General features: G+C 48.3%; 1 long non-coding RNA gene across 1 annotated transcript; it reads right to left on the bottom strand.

Annotated features, from left to right (window-relative positions):
- Positions 1-1,109: 1,109 nt before the first annotated feature.
- LOC139999255 (uncharacterized) lies at positions 1,110-8,625 on the bottom strand. Its single transcript, XR_011804598.1, has 3 exons — positions 7,923-8,625; positions 2,324-6,702; positions 1,110-1,387 (listed from the first exon to the last, which is right to left on the bottom strand). It is a non-coding gene; the product is annotated as an uncharacterized lncRNA (long non-coding RNA).
- Positions 8,626-9,641: the final 1,016 nt, after the last annotated feature.

Below are 9,641 nucleotides of genomic sequence, written 5' to 3'. Positions count from 1 at the left end.
CATTTCCATTACTGTTCTAGACGTTAAAGAAGCTAAATTTAAACCTCAGGTGTTCACATTTGTAACAAAATTCCTCTTGCATCCTGAATAATTAAGGCAAAGTATGTTATCTTTTGAAAATACCTTGTATATAGTTTCTGCATAAAAATATGAAATAAAAATAAAACTATATATATATATTTAATGGAACACTGTTATGTATGGTCCAGCAGAACAAGGCACAAAAAGTGAATACAATGCAAAAGCATATATAAAAGTTAATGAGTTACTCTGAATGGAATATAGCAAAATTCAAGTAGTTCTGAGCATGCTCATTTCCTGCAGTAGGAATATAGACTTCATACAGATATTTCATGCTAAGTCCGATGTACAGATTCATCATGTAAGCACAAACGATCAGAAGCAGGTCATTTGTACAGTGACTGTATCTAGAAATAAGATACTTTTCAAACCATCTGAAACCAGGCTCCTTAATGAGACTATTTGACCTGAAATCTGGGCATGTTTGTTTTGTTTTGTTTTTCCATGAGGTGAGGTATGTTTGGTTTCTTGCCCTAGACACTTGAAGTTTTATATTCATGCTTAATCTGCACATCAATACTTTCATTAATATAAATGACACTCTGTGTCCGTAACATTGGACACATTTGCAAAGTGTGTCTTTGCCGGTATTCACAAGCATATTCTCCATCTAAAATTCCACAGAGATTACTGTGCACAGTGGCACACTTGTACCAATTCTACTGCATTATCAGGGTCTGAAACCTTTCAGGTGAGCTGATATTTAATTTAGTCTATAAGTGTGGTCTATTTATCAACAAATAAGTATACATGTACACGTACAGAGAATGGAAAATTTCAAAATATCTCAGTCTGATTGAAAGGCATGCATCATAATCTATTATCTCATTGCAGCCTCAAAGTCCCTCCCCACGAGTAAGATGTATAACATTTCCATAAAGAACAGGGAGAGCAGAAAAGTCTTCACTTCCTTCCCAAAGTTTCAGCTAGTTTCTTCAGTCTTTTCTTCAGCTCTAGAGGAAGCTTCTCATAGCAGGTTTTGCAGACAGGCTTCATATCAAATTCTCATATCAAACTAGAAGCTACTTTTAAATATGTATTTAAAATCCGAGCTCCCAACATCGGATCAAAAAGCAGGTTTTGTCTGTGAACTCCAAACTACTGGAGGTAGTTAGGCCCAACGACGCAAAACATGAATCAACGGTCTGCATTCGAAATACACTCAAATTGCTACTCCCCACCCCTCCCCCACCCCCAAGTGATCTATGTAAAACTTTAAGTGAATTTAAATGAAAACAGGCCTCCGCGTTTTCGGTCCATCTTTTCAGGTATCACTGACACGCCAGAGCGGACTCACGCTTGACACCTTGCGGACAGGGATGAAAAGCAACCTCAAAAGAAACGCTTGCAGCCTTGGCAGACCCTTCCCTCCGAAATCAACACAACAAGGAAACCAGTAACTATTCCCTCGGTGGACTGTGCTACACAGTCAGCTGTAAGCATCGCTCGAAAGTCAAAACTAAACGCGTCCGGTGGCCTTGAGCACAAGAAGAGGAGAGGAAATATTTTGTGTCGAGGCCACCGGGGAGTATCAACACTGTGGGAACGTATCTGTGCACCTGGCGGCGATGCACTTGACGCTGTCTAGCCCAAACAGTGCCCAAGTCGAACCCACAAAGTCACAGGACAGCTTTGCTGCTGCTGCTGCTGCTGGGAAAGGCACCAACCAAAGGCACAGCCCCTGCACGCAGTCCCTACCGGATCACGCTTAGCTCGGGCACATTCACGCCGCTTCAAAGCAACTCCGAGCGGCAGGCCGGGATCTTTCAGGATTAGGGCCCGCTGAATCGCATCAGGCGGCTGAGCGTTTCCCAGCTAAAATGGGCACGGGTGGCGTTTGTCACCCCCGGGCCCGCTGGCTGACAGGGAGCGGAGCTGTGCGCCCCCAGCCCCCCTCGCTCGGCGCTGTCGCTTCAGCGAGCGGCCGGCCAGAAACCTCCACGGCGCCGCACGGAAAGGACACTGAAACTTGAAGGCGGCGCGGTGCTTCGTTTGTGAAGGAAAGTACCTCTCCCTCGCTCCGGCCCCGAGGAAAGCCCTGCTATAAAACCCCTCCTGTCCGTGAGGCGCCGCGGGGCAGGGGCAGGGGCAGGGGCAGGGGCAGGGGCAGCCCCAACCCTCCCCTCACGACGCCGGCCACCCCCCTAGCCCCCCACCCCACCCGGGACCCCACCGGGACCCCACCGGGACCCCCTCCGCCTCCCCCCCCGCCGGCCAAGGGAAGCGGCGAGGCCTCGCTCACCTCTCTCCGAGAAGCCGCAGAGGCCTGCACGGAGGCGACACAGCGCTCCACCTCGGCCTTGCTGCGCCTCAACATGGCGACCGCAGCAGCGCCGAGCCCGGCCGGGCTCCGCTCCGCTCCGCTCCGCTCCCGTGCCGCGCCGCGCCGCCGCAGCGGCACAAACAAACAGCTCCAGGCGGGGCACCGGCCGCGCCCTAGGAACGCCGCGCACGCAGCGCGCTACGCACACTGCGCACACTGCGCACGCCCCCGCTGAATGCGCAGGAGCCGTTGCCACAGTGCGGGGAGGGGAGGGGCGAGGCTGTGACGCATGCGCGGGGCGGCCGCTGGGGCTCCCTGACAGGGCTTTAGGAACTGAGGTTGCAAAGGGTCCCTCAGAAAGTAGCTGGGAGCAGCCCTGAAGACGCGCAGGCTGCAGAGTTTGAGACACGAGCTGTAACTTATTCTTTTGGATTGATTGATTTAATTTTGTAAGCCGTAAGGCGGTTGCCCCGCGGCTTGCTGGAGGTGTGCCCCTCTCGCTTTTCTGCAAGTTCCAGGCACTTTGCTCAAATGGAGGCCACTGGGCTGTCCCCAAATGGTGTGATATCTCTGTGGACAGGCTGCGTTAAAAATTCATCCCCTCCTCAGTCTCTAGCGTCCCACTGACATGCACAAGTTTCCTGCTGGACCTAAGCACTACCCACATCTCCACAACTCCTCCCGCCTTTATAAAAAAAAAAAATAATAATAAAGTATCCACCTTATTTCTGTAAGCAGCAGCCACCTGACACCCTGCCGGAGTTAACCCTCTGTTTTATTATTTGCCCTATTAATGGGGATTTCTTTACACATTGGCTTTAATTCCATAAGAAGAAACAGCATTTTTTTCCCCTCTTCTTTTTAAATGACGAGGATTACAAAGTTTGTCAACACCTGCCAGGCTGAGGATTAAAAGTCTTAGCGCTGGTGCAGAGGAGAACCTGAGAGCTGGCTCGGGAGTCACTGGAGGAAATCTTTGCTTTTCGTGATGTGAAATTGCCTTCATGCAGACCAGGTCAAGCGCCTTGACGCTGGTCAGCATCTCTGTGGAATTGGCACCGTGTTGTCCCCAGTGGTTGCAGCACCAGGAGGGTAGCCCGCCCGGCAGGACAGCAGTTGACCATATTCATTGCTAACCTTACAACCAGACCACACTCAGCTTGGCTCACTACATGTTTTGATACCTTGGTGGGAACTGAGCTCAGGATTTGCCGCTGCTGGAGGCAGGAAGGCTTTAGGCTCAGCTCCTTCCCCCTACAGCTACATCCATTGGGCTTTCTGAAGCGCTCCCTACTGTTATTCTAAGCAGGAGCTTCAAAAGGAATCTCTCTTCCTCGTGCATGATTGATCCCATGCAGTAAGAAGGGGGCAAAGCTGAGGCATCCATTCCGAAATCCCAGGCCCACAGCCTTCTTTGAGAGACCTAGTAGGGGTCACGGTTCAAACAACAATAATAAACTCAGCCTCTTTAAAGAAAGCATGTCCAGCTAGGTGAAATATTTATAATGCTGACAGGCCAGGAAGTCAGCTTCAACACTAGACCGGCAATTGTCCAGGTTAATTGTCTAATTGCTAGCTCCCTCCCTGTTTTGCGCTGCTTTTCATAATGCCCTTGATGACAAACTCCATGGGTATTATTTCAATGATAGTCCACTCTGAAGACAACTCCCGAGGGAGCAGTGTGAATTTGGGCAACCCACCACTGGAGACAGGACTGCAATAATAAGAATACAGAAAAAAAAAACAAACCACCAACACCTGGAGGGTGATTGAACACTGTGACATATTGCCTACAGAGGCTTGTGAGATCTCCCTTGGAGATACTCAAAACTTGGCTGGGTATGACTTTTGCTGTTGGGGCAGCTTTGAAGGTAGACCTGCCTTGAGCAAATGTTTGGACTACCTGGCCTGTAGCAGCCCCATCCTTCTGAAATATTTCTGTGACGGAGCAGGCTTTGAACCCCGGAACCCTTGGATGCTCTTAGTGCTACGTAGTGGGGTCTGAAACACTTACACTCCTGTTAATGACACAGAGACCACCACCTTGGTGCTACTGCACGATAGCGCAGTCTTCATGATCAAGAACGTGGAAACACAGCAAAAACCATGGAGTTCGGGCCACAGGGTTACTGCGGAGCCTGGAGGAGGTGCAAACGAGGCTGCCACGTTCTGGGATATAACCACACAAGGCAGGCCATACCCCTTGGGGTCAGGGGCTGTTTCCACCCACAGTAGGGCTGCGCATACGGTCAGCGGAGCATGAAAAAACTAGAAGAACTGAATTACAATTTAAAGGAAGTATTGCTGAGAGTGGTCTCCCGAACCCATGGCACAGTCCGAAATCCCAACGGTGTTATCAGGCTAGTTATATAAACTTTTTTTGGGGGGGGAAGAGGGCTTCTCGTCATGAACACAGTAAGGACTGCATTCAGCTACTGAACTGTTACTGCACTGAATAACTACATACAATAATAACAAATAATAACAATCAAAAAGACCTTACCTAGCACTAAACTATAGGCTTGAGGTGAAAGCCGCATTACATTGAAAACAAGAGAGAAAGATGTGGTAGGAAGGTACGCATTTTAAACTCAGACAAGGTATTTTCTTTAGGAAAACCTCCTGACTGTGCCGATTCAGAAAACAGCCAGAAGAACCAAGTTGTTCATTACGAAGCAAACTGCAGTTTCTGTCTTAAACCTAATAACTAAAGTGCATACATAGGTTAGGTGTGTGTCTCCTTTAAATCAGGATAAGGAAGTATTTACATAGGCACAGGTAGAAGCATAGGGAAGAAAGGCTGCCTTGCTGCTTTTCCATCCATCTCAAACACTCATTGAAGAGAGCTGATACAAGTCTTAATAACATAGCCTTTATTGATGACACTGGAAAGATGTTTTGAAGCAACCAGTTTTCCATAAACAGGAAAGGAAATTTTGCTTGCTATGATGTAATTACATAAAATCTGTGTAAGTCACTAGTATAAAAAGGAAAAAACAAACACGTGTAGTTGGTAACACAGTACCATCAGGAATTCCTGAGCAACTGCATTTTCAATAGAAAAGGGAAAAATAAAACAGGTGTGCATGAACAGAACTCAACGGTATAAAACAATCAGGTGTATGTTATAAGGAATTCTGATGACTTGTGAACTCAGTTCTTGAGGATGACTAAAGAAATAGATCCTAGCAGGATCAAACCACATATATTTACACTCACAGTGTAAAAGTAATATTGCCAGTTAATTGAAATATGCATTTCCATTACTGTTCTAGACGTTAAAGAAGCTAAATTTAAACCTCAGGTGTTCACATTTGTAACAAAATTCCTCTTGCATCCTGAATAATTAAGGCAAAGTATGTTATCTTTTGAAAATACCTTGTATATAGTTTCTGCATAAAAATATGAAATAAAAATAAAACTATATATATATATTTAATGGAACACTGTTATGTATGGTCCAGCAGAACAAGGCACAAAAAGTGAATACAATGCAAAAGCATATATAAAAGTTAATGAGTTACTCTGAATGGAATATAGCAAAATTCAAGTAGTTCTGAGCATGCTCATTTCCTGCAGTAGGAATATAGACTTCATACAGATATTTCATGCTAAGTCCGATGTACAGATTCATCATGTAAGCACAAACGATCAGAAGCAGGTCATTTGTACAGTGACTGTATCTAGAAATAAGACACTTTTCAAACCATCTGAAACCAGGCTCCTTAATGAGACTATTTGACCTGAAATCTGGGCATGTTTGTTTTGTTTTGTTTTTCCATGAGGTGAGGTATGTTTGGTTTCTTGCCCTAGACACTTGAAGTTTTATATTCATGCTTAATCTGCACATCAATACTTTCATTAATATAAATGACACTCTGTGTCCGTAACATTGGACACATTTGCAAAGTGTGTCTTTGCCGGTATTCACAAGCATATTCTCCATCTAAAATTCCACAGAGATTACTGTGCACAGTGGCACACTTGTACCAATTCTACTGCATTATCAGGGTCTGAAACCTTTCAGGTGAGCTGATATTTAATTTAGTCTATAAGTGTGGTCTATTTATCAACAAATAAGTATACATGTACACGTACAGAGAATGGAAAATTTCAAAATATCTCAGTCTGATTGAAAGGCATGCATCATAATCTATTATCTCATTGCAGCCTCAAAGTCCCTCCCCACGAGTAAGATGTATAACATTTCCATAAAGAACAGGGAGAGCAGAAAAGTCTTCACTTCCTTCCCAAAGTTTCAGCTAGTTTCTTCAGTCTTTTCTTCAGCTCTAGAGGAAGCTTCTCATAGCAGGTTTTGCAGACAGGCTTCATATCAAATTCTCATATCAAACTAGAAGCTACTTTTAAATATGTATTTAAAATCCGAGCTCCCAACATCGGATCAAAAAGCAGGTTTTGTCTGTGAACTCCAAACTACTGGAGGTAGTTAGGCCCAACGACGCAAAACATGAATCAACGGTCTGCATTCGAAATACACTCAAATTGCTACTCCCCACCCCTCCCCCACCCCCAAGTGATCTATGTAAAACTTTAAGTGAATTTAAATGAAAACAGGCCTCCGCGTTTTCGGTCCATCTTTTCAGGTATCACTGACACGCCAGAGCGGACTCACACTTGACACCTTGCGGACAGGGATGAAAAGCAACCTCAAAAGAAACGCTTGCAGCCTTGGCAGACCCTTCCCTCCGAAATCAACACAACAAGGAAACCAGTAACTATTCCCTCGGTGGACTGTGCTACACAGTCAGCTGTAAGCATCGCTCGAAAGTCAAAACTAAACGCGTCCGGTGGCCTTGAGCACAAGAAGAGGAGAGGAAATATTTTGTGTCGAGGCCACCGGGGAGTATCAACACTGTGGGAACGTATCTGTGCACCTGGCGGCGATGCACTTGACGCTGTCTAGCCCAAACAGTGCCCAAGTCGAACCCACAAAGTCACAGGACAGCTTTGCTGCTGCTGCTGCTGCTGGGAAAGGCACCAACCAAAGGCACAGCCGCTGCACGCAGTCCCTACCGGATCACGCTTAGCTCGGGCACATTCACGCCGCTTCAAAGCAACTCCGAGCGGCAGGCCGGGATCTTTCAGGATTAGGGCCCGCTGAATCGCATCAGGCGGCTGAGCGTTTCCCAGCTAAAATGGGCACGGGTGGCGTTTGTCACCCCCGGGCCCGCTGGCTGACAGGGAGCGGAGCTGTGCGCCCCCAGCCCCCCTCGCTCGGCGCTGTCGCTTCAGCGAGCGGCCGGCCAGAAACCTCCACGGCGCCGCACGGAAAGGACACTGAAACTTGAAGGCGGCGCGGTGCTTCGTTTGTGAAGGAAAGTACCTCTCCCTCGCTCCGGCCCCGAGGAAAGCCCTGCTATAAAACCCCTCCTGTCCGTGAGGCGCCGCGGGGCAGGGGCAGGGGCAGGGGCAGGGGCAGGGGCAGCCCCAACCCTCCCCTCACGACGCCGGCCACCCCCCTAGCCCCCCACCCCACCCGGGACCCCACCGGGACCCCACCGGGACCCCCTCCGCCTCCCCCCCCGCCGGCCAAGGGAAGCGGCGAGGCCTCGCTCACCTCTCTCCGAGAAGCCGCAGAGGCCTGCACGGAGGCGACACAGCGCTCCACCTCGGCCTTGCTGCGCCTCAACATGGCGACCGCAGCAGCGCCGAGCCCGGCCGGGCTCCGCTCCGCTCCGCTCCGCTCCCGTGCCGCGCCGCGCCGCCGCAGCGGCACAAACAAACAGCTCCAGGCGGGGCACCGGCCGCGCCCTAGGAACGCCGCGCACGCAGCGCGCTACGCACACTGCGCACACTGCGCACGCCCCCGCTGAATGCGCAGGAGCCGTTGCCACAGTGCGGGGAGGGGAGGGGCGAGGCTGTGACGCATGCGCGGGGCGGCCGCTGGGGCTCCCTGACAGGGCTTTAGGAACTGAGGTTGCAAAGGGTCCCTCAGAAAGTAGCTGGGAGCAGCCCTGAAGACGCGCAGGCTGCAGAGTTTGAGACACGAGCTGTAACTTATTCTTTTGGATTGATTGATTTAATTTTGTAAGCCGTAAGGCGGTTGCCCCGCGGCTTGCTGGAGGTGTGCCCCTCTCGCTTTTCTGCAAGTTCCAGGCACTTTGCTCAAATGGAGGCCACTGGGCTGTCCCCAAATGGTGTGATATCTCTGTGGACAGGCTGCGTTAAAAATTCATCCCCTCCTCAGTCTCTAGCGTCCCACTGACATGCACAAGTTTCCTGCTGGACCTAAGCACTACCCACATCTCCACAACTCCTCCCGCCTTTATAAAAAAAAAAAATAAAAATAAAGTATTGATTCAAAGATCGAAGCTGAAATTCCTTTAAGTGGTATATTCTTTATTGCAGCGCTGGATGCACGGGGGATCTCTCCACCTATCGTGCATACCCAAAGCGGAAAGCAGTCTTGAATTTATACAATCAATCTCTCAATATTCTACAAGCGCCTATACATATGCATTACCTATCCCCGCCTTCCCTCGCTTCTCATGCTAATTAGCCTTTTGGCACCTTGCGCCTGCGTAGAGCCTCCCAAGAATTGTGGGCAGGGGTCTTTGGGACGTGGGCAGGGGTCTTTGGGAGGAAGACCCCGAGTCTTCCTCACAGTGTACTTTTCACCTTTGGTCAGGAATCTGCTGAATTGGCACGTTTCTTAATTGCGAGAGCTGGTTGTTGCCAATTCTTCCGTTTGTTGTATCTTTATAATGAATTCCAATGCCCAATTTTGAGATTTATAGTCCTTACGTTTGTTTCTCTGTCCGTCTGCCGCTTCCTTATCATGAGTTCCAGTGTCTTCTTTCGAGATATACAGTCCTTGTCTGGGGATTGTCCTTGCCTCCCCAATGCCTCCCCAATACCTCCTTAATCAATCCCCCCTTTTCTTTTCCCATGCAAATTCTTTTGCATCAGATACTTTCATTATTTACAGTAACAAAACAAAGCAGGCATCTAAACAACATGCACACAAATATTCCTAACACTACTAATGTTATAGAGCAATGAACACTTGTTTCAAACATTGGAAATTGGGCAACCAGGAGGTTAACTTATTCCATATTTCACTAAAACTCCATGAAAGATCATCTTTACTGATCTCATGTAGGACCCTTGTCTGCTTCCATATTTCTTCCAGGTCGGTAGAGATCCTTCCACTCTGATCTACATACATACAACAACTTGTATTTATTACTGTACAGACTCCCCCTTGAGCGGCCAGTAACAAGTCTAGGGCCATCCGATTTTGTAATACTACCTGTGATAAACTAGATATCTCTTC

This window comes from Anas platyrhynchos, chromosome 22 (assembly GCF_047663525.1).
Source record: "Anas platyrhynchos isolate ZD024472 breed Pekin duck chromosome 22, IASCAAS_PekinDuck_T2T, whole genome shotgun sequence".
Lineage (NCBI taxonomy): Eukaryota > Metazoa > Chordata > Aves > Anseriformes > Anatidae > Anas > Anas platyrhynchos.
The sequence above is the reverse complement of the archived record's forward strand: the minus strand, read 5'-3'. Positions and strand labels throughout refer to the sequence as shown.